The following is an 18,379-nucleotide window of genomic DNA, read 5'->3' on the forward strand; positions in this document are numbered from 1 at the left end:
CCTTGTTTCATATCGTTGTCGGGCAGAAACCTTGTATCTCCATATTTCAGACACCATTTGAGTAGCGACATCTACAAGCATGAGTAGCGAAAATCTGCAAGCTCACAACCCGTCTAATCACTACCAGTTGTGAGCTTTTGTAGATCAGATTTGTTCTAGTTCTCAAAAAATATTGAAAGTTAAAGTGGTAACGTGTGTGAATTTTATAAATGAAAAGTGTTAACAACAGCTTGTGACTAAATAAGCAATGGTTTTGGACATATACAAGGTTTTCGCCGGACTGTGACGATACAGAGAAGGAATGTATAATCTTATTTTAAAATAAATCATCTGTTGTATCTGCCCTTGATTCACATAATAGTCTGGCTGCTTGGTTCTCTGCCAGCAGAGCAGAGAAAATGATTTACATCGACTGCTTCATCATATAATTGACCATTGACTGCGTTAACATTTTGACCCCTTCCTCATGTTGATCATATGACCTGTTCCTGTCTGCTGCACTCAGCTCACATGAAACCCCAAAGCTCAAAGTGCATGTGTTTTTAATTGGCTTCAGTTAAAGGTAAGGTAAGAAATATTGTGTTCAAATCTGCGTCAAATATAGCTTCATTTATCCGGTTGGTAATCATTGCTATTGAGTGGGGAGTCTCCCCATCTCGCCAGCTCTTAAACAGAATACAGAAAAACACATTTTCAGGTTGGGATACCAATTTTATCCAATCAGGAGAGAGAACTTAGGATACAGGATAAACAAGTGACATTGGAAGTGTTGATACAAAAAAATTAGCAGACAAGATTGGAACTGGGACACTATCAAATTAAAGTTGGGCACTCTCTTCTGAAATTGGCAACCGCCCCAGAAAAATAAAATACATGAAACAGGAAGACCCCTTTTACTGAACAAAACACTATAACAATGATTACATATTAGATATTAGAATACACTTTCCACTTGCGACAAGAAGAAAATGTACCAGGTGCTCGATGGAGATGCAAAAAATAATACTGTAAAGTAGGGCTGGTGCTTCAAAGATCAGTGAATGGGAATATCAGGAATACTAAAGACAAGCCGAGCACTCAAAACGTTAAAAATGAGGAGAGGGTGGATAAAAATAGATACTTTATTTATAAAAGTTAAAAGAAGCCAACATGTTTCGAGTCTTCATCAGGGCAACTTTCCAACTTCCCACGCCCATTGTTGGATATAATTCCCTACAGACAATATTTTTTATTCAAACGTCATCTCTGAAATAAACATTTGCACACATTGCCTCCCTTCTTACCATATATTCAGCTACCAGCTGAAGTTGATCAGTGGAAAGAATCGGCTCATTGGTGCAATCATGAGTCAGCTGTTTCCCAGGATTGACCACATTAGGCTTTCTTTGAGTCGCCATTAAGTTGCCATGGCGCCTCTGACCTCCTAGTTGTGGCTCCACTCTCTTCTCAGCCAGGGAATACTGGTCAGCCAAGAGTCTATCTCCCCAGACAAAGGAAAGCACTTGGCTAAGAGTTAACTCTTCCTTAACTTCCTAAAGTTAAGAAAGTTCTTGTCGAGAAGCGATGCAGTCATACCACGTGGCAAACATATTAGACTTCAGGTGTCGGGTTCAGCAATATTCCAGAGTCTACCGTGACTAGGCAAAGGCTTTCGAAAGCACTGCCAACTACACCTGTTAAGCAGCACACAGTACTGTAGGCTAAAACACAAGCAGATGCCTTTCCCAAGATACATCGTGTTTTGGCTATCATAAACTAGAAACACTCTTTATACTAAATAGTTCAGACATCACCAATACTTTATATCTGCTAAAGACTCGGTTTATTATGCCCTGTTCATTTGTTTATCTGAGCCAGGCAAGGAATCTTATCCTCTCGCAAAGCGCCAAATGCCCAGACATTAGTGACAATTGGGGGCATTTGAACGGTTGCCACGAGTGGCGTCAAGGAGAGGGGAGGAGAGGAAGGAGGGATTGAGGGATAAAGAGGAGGGAGGACTTCATAATCCCACAGAACCAGGCTCTGACAGGAGCGAGGACCACCCCAGGACTGGCATCCCCGTGCAGGGATAATGTATAGAGTTGACATGATATGACAGATAAGTCAGACACGCACATACTGTAACACATGATCCATCCAAGCAGCTGGAGGAGGCATGAGCTCAGAGGCTTCGTGGTACAAGGAGTGGAGTGAAATAATGGCATACCGTAACCGTCTTTGTGTTGCAGAAGGACATTATTCTGCATAACCACTGGAGAACATACAGTATATGGGATTTATGGATTTATAGATATTGTTGGAGGACTGTTGATCCAACAAACCTCACACAGACACATGGCGCAGCACTCCCTTCGGTCACAGACAGACAGCTTTCCTCTCCTTTAGCCTGGCACCTCAGCAATTCGGGCTGTGGACCCCACATTGAAAACCTGTGCAATATATAATTTTCACTGGCCGGTGTCCAAACAGTTCATATAGTCATTTGTTATTTCACAGTAATCCAATGCAGCTGTGAGTGCCTCATATTCTTTGGCCTTATCATGGGTCTCTGTAATCTTACAAAAATAAAACATACGTTTCCTTGAATCTGTATAACTTAAGTATTTATAAAAGTTCAACACCTGTTTTGTATTTACATATCCACAGAAACATGGCAGTCTAATTGAGGTCGCTTGGCAATTTTCTCATTTCCTCGCTCAGTTTTAATCATAATTATGTTCTAATCTAGAGGACCAAGACTAATATATCTACTGTAGGCATCTGTTTTACAGGGTGTCTGTAATCTTGGTGTCTCTATTTTGGGCATGTTATTATACTGTAGGCGAGTATTTTTAAGTAATTTTTTCTGATTCATATGTTATCACTGCATTACACGTTATCATCAACCGTTCAAGAGTTGGAATACATAGGCCTACTGACGTTGATTTCAGCGATGGCGCTCGGCTGTGTTCACTTGGAGCGTGTGCAGGGTTAAAAAAACCAACAAAACAATCTGTGGCTTTCTGTACGCAACTGGAACGGCGCTGAGTCGGCTCTGGTGGCCGTCTCAGCGCTTGGCACCCCGACTCGCTCGGCGGTGCCTCCGTCAGGGTCACGGTCACAACAAGCAAGCGTAACGTGTCAGTAGTTTCACTCCCGTGTTTCCTAATAATTATGTCTGATTATCACATATTCCAAGCTTCTGATCACGGACATATTGATTATAGGCTGATAACATTCGAAGCGGGCCGGGTGCACCGCACAAAAAGCCAAATATTAAGTTCACGCTGCCAGTAGGCCAAGGAAGACAGTCAAACAAAGGGTTTGAACACAGCCTCATGGTGGTGCTATACCGGTCCATTTGGGTGTTTTGACATAAAACTCTGTAGGTACAATCAACTCCATATAGGCTACATCATTTCAAAGTAAAACCTTTCAGTTGACTAAAATATGACTATTAAAGCTAAATCAAACTTTGCTGTTAAAATTAACACTGCTTAAGAATGCTGGAGCTAGCTCCCCTCATGCCAGGCCAGGCCGGGTTCTGTCCTGACTCCGAGGCAACCAAAGGCATGCACTTGTAATGATCAAGGTTTTATAATAAAGGGGAGAAATTTATGGAGGCAGTCTGGGTCTTAATTGTACCAGGCTCCCGTCCGTCCTGCAATAGGTCAGCCACGCAGCTTGCTCCAGAGCTTCTACACCGTGTTCAAACATGACCTTTCCATCCCAGTGACAAGACCGAGATCCATCAACTTGATGTGAGCTGTACAACTCCACCCACAGTCGCTTGATCCTCATGAAAGGAAGGCTGAACTAATCAAGTCATTATAAACAGCAAGACCAGCTATGCTTCCTCACAAACATTAGATCCGCCATGCAGGAAGCACAAAATCCTTCAGTTTGGTAAAAGAATACTCTTTCGTGTATATTTTATTCCTTTTCCTTTTTTTACAGTTTTATTCAAGATTTCAGGGTAAGACAATGAAATAACATAAGTACATAACACAATGTGACACACCAATATATAACATAGGCCTACCAGAAGAAAATAACTCTTTTGTGTATTTTGAAACAAAATGTATTATCAGTTATCATTGTCAGTTCAGCAGGATAAGAAGAAAAACCAAGGGGCCATATCTTAAAGGTATATTCAGTGATTTCACTCAAAAAACCTTAGGTTTCGTTTTTGGCTGTGGGACCCAGCCTTTCGTCCAATCAGGATAGAGAGTCAAAAACGAAACCTACGGTTTTTTGACCCCCAGGGGTTAACTGGGGACAGGGAGGAACTCCTTATATGGCCAGCACACTCTATAGTAGGGAGGATTATCACAACAAAACAAAAAAATAAGTGATATTTGAATTAAGTGAAATCACTGAATATACCTTTAAAGAAATTGATGGAACTTTACCGTTGTATATTAAAGCCCTGCTGGATTGGAACGATTGGAACCCTGTAACATATAAGACACGCTCCAGTCACTAGCCAATCTGAGAATCCCATCGTCAAATATTCGGGAAAACAGCGCCTCCCCTGTTGTTCCTCGAAATTTGACGTGAGGCAACAGTCTGTCTTGAGAGACTAGTCACTGGCTCACTCTAAAGGTCCCAAATGTAAACACAGAGGTGGGGAAAACAGCCTTTTTGTTTTAGTGCCCCAACCATGTGGAATGTAACCTGACGCTGCCAGATCCAAGAAGCTTGGAATGACCTACAGCTTAAATTAAAGATCTGTTCTCCCATAATTTACAGTCAATTTAAATCTTTGATTGCAGACTTACCCCCAAGTGTCTGTTTTTAAACCTAGCCTACTGTACGTGCTAAACGTCACGCGATGAGATGTTGCTGTTCTGTTCTGTTTTTGTTTATTGCTTGTTTATTGCTTGTTGTATTATGTGTTGTATTATGTGTATCTGCAAATAAGGGTGACTTCATTATCTTTCGAGAATAAATAAAGGTTTGAAATTAAATTAATCTTTAAAATACGTAGGTCAATTAGCCGATCGATATCGCCATGTTTAAAAGTTTTTTCAAAATTCAAAAAAATGGCAAATACGTTTATGGACAAGGGTAATTGCGACCACAGGTCGCATTTACTATGAAAACTTGCATTTCCCGTCAGTCTGTCAGTCGTCCGTCACCCCACGACTCCATGGTCACGCATCGTGACATCACGTCTCCATATGATCATGCATAATGTCAGGCTGACATCATCAAACCCTCTACACTCAAGACATGCTATATATGGCCCTGATGTCATCAATATTAAGCCCATATAGGGGAATGTCAATATACGGGCATATTGTGACAGTCTCATGATAACCTGTGTGGTTGCCGCACGCGAGTCACACGAACCAAGTTGGTACAAAACATGGATCTCCATATGTGGAGCTGACTATCATCGTATTAGATCTGCATATACAGTATGAGCCGGCCAGTAACTCTACTGTACATCTGACCTCACTGACAGCTGATTAATAGTTTAATTAATAGATTAACTCCTTCTCAACTGTGCCATATTAATAAAGCTCTGTTGTAAGAAGACACTAAGCTATGAGATACCTAAGACAGAAGACGAGTGTTGTGCCAGCGCGACCTCGCTCTTAGGCGTAAATACAGAGGTTTAGTCTGACAGACATAACTAGAACAGCAAAGTCTGAATCAGAGAGAACTGCTGCTGTTGCATCCTACTGTATAATCACTGCCTTTAAATTGTATGGAATTATACTCATTAAGGTACCATGTAGACCATGAATGACATCTCATTTTGCTATCTTGGTCATCTGCTGTACTTAAAACATACTGTAACATACACTATGGGTTGGATGGATACTGTGTTATTTGGCATTTGTATTGTTTATCGTTTTGACAGCTCTCTACGACTGACACTTCAGTGTGTATCTGGTCATTTGGTCCATCATTGGGCAGCTGAGTCCATCATTGTGCATGGAAATAAACCTGTTTCCCTGCTGAGACCATCATCTGTGCTTGGCGCAAGTGTGGTACAGTAGATGTGTTAGATCAGTCTCGCCATCTATAACAAAAAGACACAATCAATCAGGACATTACATACATTTCATGCAATCTAAGCTAATCGAGCTGTGAGAATCATTCACTTAAAGTTTCTCTTATTTAAGTGATTTGGAATCATTTTGAGGTGTGGGGAAATATCTGTTTATTGCCACCGACAATCATGTCTAAAACGACTTTGACGTTACAGCATGCTGTTTTAAAGAAAGGAAAGACAAAGGTGTACGTTCAGCTCTGATGAGATATGAAGAGAATTTTCCACTCCAATGTATTGTAAACAACAACAACAGAGTCCAGTCTGCTCCCAATAATTGTAAGAGAACAACAGAATAAAGGAGTTGTTGTTAGTCATAGTCCAACGCTAGTTTGATCTCATTATGGAGGCTTATAATAACAGAACGGCAACAAGGGGTTGAGCTGTGCAGTTATACACATGACAACCCCATGCCAAGAATGCCCACTCATTTGGCTAACGGCAATATAAATGCCCAAACATTCCAAGCTAGTCAAGAATCCTCATAAACATAATTATAGCAAACAACATTGTATCGAGCTGAGATTGATTGCATGCTTTTCATTTCAGGCATATAAGTATATTGATTTATCACGTTACAGAAATGTCATATTTAGTGGTGCACTCTCTTTTTCAACCCTGGAGCTGAGATGCTGTGAAGCTAGACATGTCATGCAGGGTTATATTATTCTGATATTAATTTGCTGTGATATATTTTCTGACATGTGGACCTGACGGAAGCCTCCTGTCAGGAATTGTTTGCTCTGACATGGAAGCAGCCTGAATCCCTTCAGGCCCTCTCAAGGTCATTGTCAGAGGTACAGTATGTATGTGTCACTATAGCCTGGCATACCTGACATTGTCAGACTAATGCTCATTCATGACATTCACTCTGGCAGATTCGTCAGGTTAATAGGCTAATGTGTCAGTTTGGGATCAAGACACTAGTGAGTAGTGAACCTGAATAAAGTTAGAAGCATAACATTCAAACTGTCACAACAGACTCATTGTATTGTCACAATTATTCAGGCAACTCTGCGTTTATGCAAAGACAGACAGAATAATTATGTAGCATCTGATGCTACAGTAGATGACTTGGTGAGGACATAAGGATCAGTGTGTTTACATGTTAAGACATTTTACTGGCAGTACTATAAGGCAGCGGCTGTTCGAGATTTGCATCTTGTATGACAACAATAATGAAAGGATAAATCCCATTTGTCCCCTGCTTTAACATGACTACACGCTTCAGCTACAATTCAAAATGTTTTTCAGATGGCGTTCCTCTCGAGAACATTGCTTGTTTTGAAAGACTTTGAGGACCACATAGTCGACTGTTGCTGTCCCACTTGTGTCCTGCTGTTAGATGCTGAATCCATGTGTGCAACGTCACCCTATCACCGCACAACCTCAAAGACTTGCTTGAAGCACATATGTTTCTTGTGTATCAAATGCCAAATGGAATAGCACTCAAACTGCTCCTGGAGTGCGCAGATAAACCATAGTGTAGCTTGGCAAGCATACTGTAGTCTCTCTTTTGGAGTGCAAAACAGGCCGTTTTGTATCTCAAACTGAGGGCTAGATGTAAAACAACAATGTGGATCTCATGACAGGCGATGTTGGGAGTCAAAAAAGCCAACACTCAATTTAGAAATCAGAGGCTTCATCGTTCTCCAAGAAATCATTAGAGGTTATATATGGTTGATAGCGATGTGTCAGACAGACACATCGCTAAACACATGCATGTGTAGGCCTACTGTATACACACACACGCACGCACGCACGCACGCACGCACGCACGCACGCACGCACACACATTCATAAAGTATAGCTCTGGTCTAGTCTGAAATCCGATATGGGAGATGGTAAAATAAACTCACAGTAACCTTATGGCTCAATATGATATATTATCTTGCATAAAGGTCGACAAAACTTGCCACAATGCTGAGCACCATATATGGAGTTTCATACTGTATTGCCGAGATATATAATATGCCCATAACAACCACTGGTGAAAAGAAAGCCAACCTTAGAGTTGATTCACAAAGGAAGACAAAGGAGAAATGTATAATGAGATTGTCTGAGCTCAGCTGATATATCTAGATAAGTAACTGATAGGATCTGAGGCATTCCGTTTTTAGCCTGAGGCACCGTGTTGGGGGTTCTGGTGACAAGGGATATCCGACCAAGAAAAGGATCAGCAAAATAACAACAGAAGGTGACTTTGATCATAACATGTGTGCAGTCTTTTCTGTATGTCTCATTTACAAGTAGTTCGCTGTCATATTTGGGTTTACTGGTATTCATAGGATGCACTGTTTTACATAATCACCATCAATCATCTTTTCATCATTGTCAAAGCAGTATTTTTTTGCACGAATAACACAACATTTACAACCACAATATTCCATACCCGTATGTATAATTTCACCAAAAGTGGACACACTGAAGTGCTGTACTTTCTTATCCTTCCTTGCCCAACATACTGTATCTCTTTTAGTCACGCCTCCCCAGTCTCAAGAGTCTGTCCATATGGCCGGTGTCTTATAGCTCAGGTTCATGTTAACTCATCAACCATTCCATTCTGACTGCGGCCCCCTGCTACAATGGGGATCATTTGTTGGCCTGGCCACTAGCCTGTTGCCCCTAGCAACATGCCTTAAAACAGTGGCTCTCAAAGAGAGATCCAGGGACTCCTGGTGTCCTTGGGAGGGGGGCAGGTTCCAGGGAATCCCCAGAAAAATGTGTTCAACCACTTGAAACCCTATATTATATGGGGTCGGCTATTTTTTGAATAGCCAAAAGGCCTATATATACTTTGGCTATTCAAAAAATACCGTCTAGAGTTTGAAATTGAATGGACAGGTATCAGTCAAAAGGTGGACATTGAAGAGGAAGAGCAGGTGGGGTAGGACCAACATGGAATGTCACTCACGACCTAGAGTCGCAATAAAGAGCTTGTGACGAAATTATAACTACGTACATTGAATCCATCGGAACACAGGTTTGATTTTGATTGATTGAATACTTTATTAACAGTGTGCAGAAAAAGCACAGGGAAGTACAGTTCTTTGTTTTCCTGAAAAGTAATGGTTTGGACTTATCTGACAGGAAAGTGTGTCCTGTATTCAAATGTAGACACATCCTCTCATTCAAACAAACATTTACCAATAAACAGGATGGGGGGGGGGGGGGTCCAAACACAGACAGCATGGTTGCATGACGTGGTTCCACTTTAATATAGCCTGAGACCAACTAGGACTAGGTGGTCCAATAATCAGCATTTTTACAAACCAGAAATATATTGGTATTGGGGAGGAAAGGAAGACAGGCATGTAAGGCAAGTCTGTTTATTGTCTGTGTAACTGAGCCCTATCTGTAACCAAGAGGATGACTCCACACTGTTAAGCTATTAGTGTAGGCTTAAAATGAATTGTCCATTGGATTGGACTAAGAGTGACCCCCATCAGTCAGTCATTTAAGGAAAAAACAACGTGTGCGCGCGCGCGTGTGTGCATTGCGTGTAGGGCGGCTACTGTACTATGTGTGCTTTCTTGCGCGCGTGTACGTGTAAGTATACAGGTGGTGTCAGGTGATGTTAGCAAGGAAGAGATTAGGTTTTGGGTTTTAGAAGAAGTCTGACTGCTCCTTTAAGAGCTCAAGCCTCACTCCCATCCGATGTGAGCTCTGTTGCACAGCCCAACTGGAGAGAAGTTTGAGAAGCAGGCGGAGGGGAGCCTTTTAATAAACAGTCAGACTCGTGTGTGTTTAGGTCGTGTGTGTCCCGGTGGAACAGGATTTGGGCGTTGCATTGTTTTGCGCTTGTCGTTGCAGACGCATGGGTTCCATTTCTTTCAAAGGAACAAAACATTGGTAAGTTTAATACCACGTTTATTTGTCACGCTGTATTTGTTAATAATTATTTATCCTACCGCGTGAGTTGAAACAAGCTGGTTTGGCTAAAAAACAAGTTGGCGAATGAGAGTAGGCTAAATATGTCAATAGAAGAAACTTTCATACAAACACGTTCACATAACTATAGATAAGTATAACTTTTAAATAGTCTTCTCGTTTGAACTCAAGTTTGAGTTTCATTACGCATTAAAGCCACCTTCACTGTTAAATATCCTACCGAATTTCAGGTATTAAAAGTCATGTCCCGCGTTTTGTTGCTGAATAATTAGCAAATTAAATGTGTAGGCTAATCTTTATTGTATGACAGTACCGGTATGCAACCTTTTAGAGTAGACCTTTGACGTTTGTTACTGTGTAGCCCACTGCATGGTTGAAGAAGGGCGTGCACGAATGCAGGACAGATGGACCCCATGTATACCTGCAGCCCAGGTGTAGGCTAAGGTGTTTTAAAAGGTCCATGAGTCACCTGCGTTCATCCCTGCATGCAGAAAGTAAAGGGTAAATCGACGATGCTGTCGGTGTCTGCGTTGGAACTCGTTGCTGTGAAACAGAACACCCTAGCTGCGGTACCTGGCAGTCCAGGACAGATTAAGAGTCTACTTTATTATCTCCGAATAAAGGCTTCGGCGGCCCCGGTGTGTATCAAGTTACCTTTTTACATGTTATCCAATACCCTGTCTAGCAGCAGCACTGCTGTGGGGAGGTAGGCTATATCTACTGTAGCTGCTGCTGTAACAGCACTAGCCATGGTTCACATGACGCTCGTACATGACAGTCATGTTTCAGGGCTACAACAGCACTGACTTTCCCAGCCTGTGGGCGCTGTGGAATTCATTCAAGTGGTCTCCCTTTGATGTTTTATTGTCACTCTTCAGTACTATGTAGGTGGCTCTGTTGCCCACTGAGAGTGGTGGAGTGTGTGGTTATTGGTTAACAACATATTTCATTGTTCTATAGTGTACATTTACTGTAATACTGTTTCTGCTGCAGGGCAAATAGGATGCAGCATAAAGTTAAAGACTGCTGACTGGAAATATGGCATCTCGTCCTTTTTTCTCATAATGTATCATACATCAAACACTGGAAGGACACATGCAGGGCACAACTGCGGCTTAACAACTGAAGACCTTTTTTATATATATATATATATATATATATATATATATATATAGCAAAATTACTATTTTAAGGCTATTTTCAGTTTTTTGCATGTCAAATATGGCTGCCAGGTTGAAAGGTTAGACAAACCAAATGTAAAGGTAGGGAGCAGTTCACTGCTTGAGCGTTGTTCCATTTCCTCTTATTTGGCAGGTAGAGACCTATGAATCACCTGCCAAAACAAATACCTTCAAAGCAATTAGGGAAGGCTACTTCTGTTCTTTTTGCCCTGCAGTTTTTTCACTGTTGGAACTTGGAAGTACGGGTGGAGGCTAATCGGTGCCCATTTCCTCCCCCAAGTTTTCAGATGTGCTGTCAGTGAACGCTGAGGGATGTCAGAAGTGCCATGTAGATTCTTTGCTCGGGGGTAATGGACAGAGGGGCAGGAGATTAATTATGGCTGTATTACCTGTCTTGGCTGTTCCCCCAGAAAAGGATGACTCGATCCTCACTGGAACATTTCCCTAATGGGGACTCAAGATTGTGTTTCTCTTGGTTTTCTATGTTACAGCATTCATAAAATGATCTGCCATTGGTATTACCGGTGATGTTTTAGCGACCTGCAGGCATTAACTGAGTCTGAGTCTATATTTTTTGAGGGGCGCTAGCCCCTCCTATATACAGGTTTAATGTTTGTTTTTCCTTAAACAAATATTAAAAACGCCATTTGAAATGGACATAGTTTTTTTGTTTTTGTTTTATCTGATAATTACATCATAAGAGATATATACACATTGGTAGCGATGTTGGAAGATGATAACGGTGCCCCTCACTTCACACGGGAGTGATACAGTATTTTCTTTTTTTACAAACGTGTGCCTCACTCGGGTGATGTCAGCATGTTCAATTCCATTGTGCAGATAACCTTTTCCTCTCCAAACCACAAGCAAAACATCACCTCTTTTTATCTCGAGCCTCGGAGCCTGACTGATGACTGGTTTGAACTCGTGACGGCACACGCTGTTGTTTTCAAAGCTCGAGCGCGTTTCCTTTTCCGAGTCGAGGTATCGAGTTATCAGTGGGACCACGAGATTGACGTTGCTGCCGGCTGGGGGGCCCTCGAAAATGAAGAAAAACATACCCCCGGCCCCGGGCTATTCCTCTTTGTGACTAACACTGATCCCCAGGTCACTGTTTGAGTACAACATTCATCTGAGGCAACTGGCAGCCCCCCAGTCAATATAAAAAATGTCCTGAGATAGTTGGATTATTATTATTAGAGAATGATCCCAGTACTGACTCTGTCTGATGCATTGATCAGTATGTTTTGTATAAACACAGTGTAAGCTTAGCAGTTAGCACACGGTTGTGTGCCAGTGTCGATAGGGCTTCCAGGAGTGCATGTGTCAGTGTGAGTATAGCATGCATGCATTCACATTCAGTCATACTTATGACGTACATGAGTGTAGAAAGTTGGCATGGGGTATTCTGTGCCGCCCCTCGCTGAAGTAACATGCTCGCCTCTGAGGCTCCGACTTGTTTTCCAAGAAGTGTCCAAAGCTCTATTTCAGAGTGAGAAACTTAACTAGAGGAGGTCAGTTACATAAGCCTTGTGTTACAGCCCTCAGTTACATCATTGTTTTGGGGGGCCTGGGTTTTGGCGATGGGTCTGTTGGGGCCGCTGACTCCCCCATACCTCCCCCACCCCCTTGTCGGAGGGGAGGCTGAGTGCTATTGGAAGCAGATGCTGGATACTTCTCAACCCGCTGGGAGACATCATGACTCAGTGTTTGTGATGAAGACGGGGACTCCACCTGTAACGGAGAAGAATAGAGTTACTGCACGTGTGCTTTCTGTGGCTTGTATCTGTTAATTCTGTCCTGATTGAGTGACATGGATGTTTGGTTTTGTTTGGGTGGGCTTTGTTGCCATGGTGTCCAAAGGATAACATGTAAAAGAAGACTTGATTTATTGGTCTATAATTCCCACAAACGGCCCCACCTCTTTTGTTCTCCAAGAGTAAAACGGCCTCCAAAATGGTCATAATATTCAAGGAAAACACATTGATTCAAGGGGACTTTACACCATTGTGTATAGGTATAATTCAATATAATATAATATTTTACTGGTTTTTACAAATTTGTAGCCTGCATTACTAAAGAAACTAGTTTCTAATCTAGTCAAGCCAATGTTTTATGACATTGATATTGTAGTTCGATGACTTAAATAGCAGAATATGGTGCATCTGTGATCTGTTCCGGAAACCTTGAATAAATACGACAGAGGAAACTTGAAGGTGCAGGCGCCACTTGGCTGACACTTTGGCAAACGGCAAGCTTTTTAATGGCTGGACCTTTTAGTGTTTGAGATATTTGTCAGGCCTTGAAACGGGCCAATCTTGGTCAAACCAGGACCTTGGATGGTCACTCACCGTAAGCTATGGAAATGTCTTGTTTAGGTAGACACAAGGACAGCAGTCTATTCTGTCTAGAAATATCAGGACTACAAGGCTGTTGGGATCAGAGATCTTACTGTACATGGCTGTAGCTACTTGTTTGTTTTGTAGAATGCAGTACTGGAGGATGGACTGAGGATGGTTCTCTATAGGGTTAACATTGGCCAAAGTAGGTCACAGAGACAATGCTACAGTATTTTCTGTTAATTGACCCCAATGTGGTTGGCAACTGGAATGAGAGTTCTGGTATTTGGGTAGTGCCCGTAGCCAAATGAATGTGTTTGGCTTTATGTGGTGAATGGTGATGGCCAGCTATCGGCGCCGCTCACCAATGTCTAGGTTTAATGTACTCGGATAAAGTTTCATACTTTGTTTATTATCTAGACAAAATAATCAGCTGTGTTTGCAGACCATGGAGTGAGGCCGTCGGCCAGGAGAGAGCTGTTTATGTTGTGTACATTCTAAAGATCAAATAACATGCAAACACATAAATACATATCTGAACACTTGAGGAAAGCGTTGCAGTAAAATTCCAAAAATGAACCGATCTGCTGTGAAATATTAAGGCTTGGAACATGTAAAGAATCACTCTACATGAGCATTAAATTGCATTAGGACTTTACTTTCACCAGGCTATCTTAACAAGTAGGCTACTTTACACGTACAGTATCTTTCCTCAAATGGTCTGTATGAGGGAAGGAAGGGCAAGTCTGATACTGTTGATGTAGTTTGGATTTGCTTAGACATTTGCATTTCATATTTACTCTAGTCAATGAGAATGTTGACATTCTTTCTGTTTTGCAGGCCCTGTTTTCATGCTCAGATCAGATGACAGAGGAAGAAGTTTGAACACATCTGTATGGCTGACTTGTAAGTACATCTTCGTCTATAGCAATGACACACACACACACACACACACACACACACACACACACACACACACACACACACACACACACACACACACACTCTCTCTTGGGGACTTCCTGGGGTCACCACCTGCTGCCAAGAAGATATGCATCCTGGATCACTATGAAGTGGAATGCACCATTTACCACAGTAGGAAGTGGTTATTAACAGCCCCTTCTTTTACACACACACACACACACACATACACGCACGCACGGCGCACGCGCACAATTGGTGCCTTCCTGGGGTCAGCCACGCTTGTCTTGACCTCCAGGAGGCGCCTCTCTGTGTATTTGCTGTTTTGTGTCCACCAGTCAGACGTGGTAACCATTTGTCAGTGACATCATTATGTATGTCAGGTCTGTGATATGGTGGTGAATCAACAACAGACCTCTGCTACGTTATGTCGACAGCCTCAAACTTTACCCTCCTCGCCATGGCAACATGGTTCCACGCATGATGATAGGAGGACTGTCTTTACTCACTGTTTGCTCAGAAGGGCCCATCCCTCCTGCTCCACATGCCTTTTCAATTATTGTGAAGCCCTTTGGGCCTATCATTCTCCTCTTTGGCCAAACTATGCGCACCCCAAGCACCAAAGCTAGTACTAGCTTTTGCCAAGCCCCCCTTTTTATCCACCATTCGCCTCTGGATTAGGGACTTGTTATTATGGAGTGTAAGTAATTCATGGATATGTGTCTATAATGCTGCAGGAACTTAGTAGGAAAGTCTTACTGGATCCAGCCTCCTATTGCTTTGTTAGATATCCTTCAACAGGACATCCGGTGTGGTGTAGAAGCCATAGGACACTGAGGTCATCTAGCAATGGACCACATGAATCAATTACGCACAACTCTAGGTTGTACTGTACTGTTTCAATATTGAAAACGGTAGACAATATACTCCTCTCCTGTGCCTGCACGCACGCCATGATGCAAATCAACTTAACCAGTTCAAATTAATGATGTCATATCCAATCCCACTATACATAATGGGGTGTGGCAATATGCATATCATCACATTATGCATGTGTTTGTCAAGATTTGGGTAGTAGGCTAAATCTGTGTCCAAATGTGTGAGTAACGTTAACTTAATTACAATAACCTAATAATGTGCTGGCAGTGGGGGACACATTTTCCTTTGTTTGTTTTGTCTTCCTAGAGATGTTGATATGATGATTGGAGCAGCTGTTGTGTTGACACAACAGGCAGTTTGTTGGAAAGTGCACACACACACACACACACACACACACACACACACACACACACACACACACACACACACACACACACACACACACACACACACACACAAATAACTTTGTGTGCATTAATTTCCCAGTACACTGAGAATATGTTCACTATCTTTGCTCTAAATACAGGTGTGCCCTGACATTTTGGATTGCCAATTGGTGTGCCCTGGGCACACAAAGTATAGAGGGTATTTGCACATGCATAAAGTTAATGGCAAAGTGAGATTGATTGTTTGAGTTGCAGAGTTACAGTACATTCAGTTTAACTGAATGTCGTTTAGCTAACGCAATCAGATGAAACTTCTGTTTGGATGTATGTCTCAGTAGGCGTTCCAAACTTCCCACATAACTTACACACTCTATAAAAACGTCCCTAACTAAGCCCTAATGTTGACTGTAACCCATACTGCTACATGTCTAACATTAACCAAACTCCTAATTCAAACCCTAAACCTCAACACTCAGTTGACCCAGACTCAGTTGAAATATGAGGACCAGCGAAATGTCCTCACTTCTGACCTCTGTCCTGGGGACTGATACATTGTGGTGAGACTAGGGTAGAGAAGGTCGGAGATATAGTTGCTGCGAGAGTGAGGTCTAGCCAACACCAACTCGGGATTCCTGGATCGCTGCCCTCCACAAATTCCTATCCAACATCAGGTTCTTGAGCTCTGCAGTGTCGTCTGCACATCTACATAAGTGGTATACGCTTCTTTCCCCTCCTGGCTTTGCCCTGGGTTGGCTCCCATAGGGTCAATTTACTTGCCTCAAGTTCTGGGCGCCTGACGCAGTGCCTTGCCAGCCTCATCCTTCTCTCTCTGACTATAATCTCTGATATAATGAGTTGCAAGGCCCAGTCATTTTAAAATCAGTTTCCCACGTGTAACTAGTGCAATGGGGCAAGATTGAAAAGAATAGGGTTAATGTGCTCTTGTAAGAACCCCCACAGTTGTGGTATTTTGAGCAATTCGGAGGCTAATTTCTGGGACAATCTGGCCCCAAGAAATGTGAACTATAAAAACAAGATGATCGGTGAAAAAGCATGCATGATTTGCTATTGGCAAACACTTCTGATTTGACCCATGGCTGATCTGGTAATATTGCTCAAATATTTAGAAAAGTTCAGGTCTTCGTTTGTGAAACCCACTTTTGGTCCCTTCCTAGGAGTGCATGCCTTTCATCCGACGGAGCATTGGTCCGAACGACAACCTACCTCCTCCCTCACCCTAACCCTAACCACCCCCGGGGCAGACACCTAAACCTAACCGCAACCCTCTCCCGACCCGCAGCGCACCTCGGAGCATTGCTCCTTCGGAGCAATGCTCTGTCGGATGATAGTATGCCTCCCCCTTCCTAGTCTCCTGTTGCCAGACTGTTACCTGTCGCAATTTTCAAATGATTCTGTCATACATTCTGCAGACTGGAAGCTGAAGCTCTGATCATGCGCAAAGCGGAAGTGAAGCCTCCTCCCCACTTCTGTTTCATCTTTACAGTCGCAAAAAATTATCCTTCTATAAATCCAAATCATCTAATCATAATAACTTGCTCCTTAAAATAAAATGTAAATATATATTTTCGTGAACGGAAATGCCAGTTTCCATTACTCGGTGTAGTTCAATGAGACTAGTCCCACCCTGAATAAAACTCATTCAAATGATGGCATGATGGATACTGTTGGAGCTTTCAACAGTGCTGAGCAGGCAGACAGAGTTAAAGCTTCTACAATGCTCATCCAGACCAACAGGTCTTTGAGCTAAGTGAGAACTGTTGACACGTACCACACACAGTCCACTGCAGTGCCGAGTCCTCACAGACATGCACAGCATACACATATAGACCCAATGACAGAATCCACCCACATGCATGATTTATGACATTTACCCATCAGTTTAAGAGGACTGAGGTGTGTACTTTTACAACCCTACACATGTGTGTTGCGGTGAGAGATACATGTCACATGTGTAATAGTTGGCTCCTGATAAAGGTTCTGCTACGTGTAGCACATGTTAGATTAAAGTCAGAAATTGTTTACTCACTCCTACAGCAGACCTGAGACCAGCAGCATTACTCACTCCTACAGCAGACCTGAGACCAGCAGCATTACTCACTCCTACAGCAGACCAGCAGCATTTGCAAATGATCTGGTTTTGTTTTAATCTACTTGGCGTTACAGGCAAGTGAGGCTTAATTGGCATAATGACGTTTGAGACTGTATTAACCCGGTGTCCCTGTTTTGTGAATTTTAGGCGAATTAAATGTCTGGGTACCTCTGACACAGGGTCTAGGTCAAGTGGATGTTCAAAGACATTAGCGAAAGAGCAATTAACAGTATATTGAGTTGCTGTAATGACAGTGTGTGTGGGGATGACTGATTCATCTTTTGTGCATCAATTAGATCGATGCACACCATGCTTAGTGCTTACACGGGAGGATGCTGTAGTGTAGTTCACCGATAAAATTGTCATCTATTATTTGATTTCCAAGTCCTGTTTGACGTTGGCCTGAGTGACTAACGTACTGGATTCAACTGTGTGAGGTCATCGTGTGTGGTTGAGAAAGGGCTTATTCGTTTGGGTTTTGCATGGCGTTGCCCCCCCGCTCTCCTAATGTCTAGTCTGTTAGCAATTATTAGAAGTAGGTGATGAGTTCAAACGGAGTCATGATCCTGAAGAGCGGAATGTTGATACGACATCCACTCAGACGTAGCACGTAACACCCCACGCACCTG

At 42.4% G+C, this 18,379-nt stretch overlaps 1 protein-coding gene across 1 annotated transcript in view; it reads left to right on the forward strand.

Annotated features, from left to right (window-relative positions):
- The first annotated feature begins 9,771 nt into the window (after window positions 1-9,771).
- The window catches only part of svila (supervillin a), a 109,381-nt gene continuing 100,773 nt past the window's right edge, over window positions 9,772-18,379 (forward strand). The window contains exons 1-2 of the mRNA XM_083778291.1: window positions 9,772-9,895; window positions 14,295-14,360. The gene's annotated coding sequence lies outside the window, so the exon portion shown is untranslated. The remainder of the gene's footprint in view (window positions 9,896-14,294; window positions 14,361-18,379) is intronic.

The sequence above is a fragment of the Protomyctophum parallelum genome (genome assembly GCF_964188405.1).
Source record: "Protomyctophum parallelum genome assembly, chromosome: 12".
Lineage (NCBI taxonomy): Eukaryota > Metazoa > Chordata > Actinopteri > Myctophiformes > Myctophidae > Protomyctophum > Protomyctophum parallelum.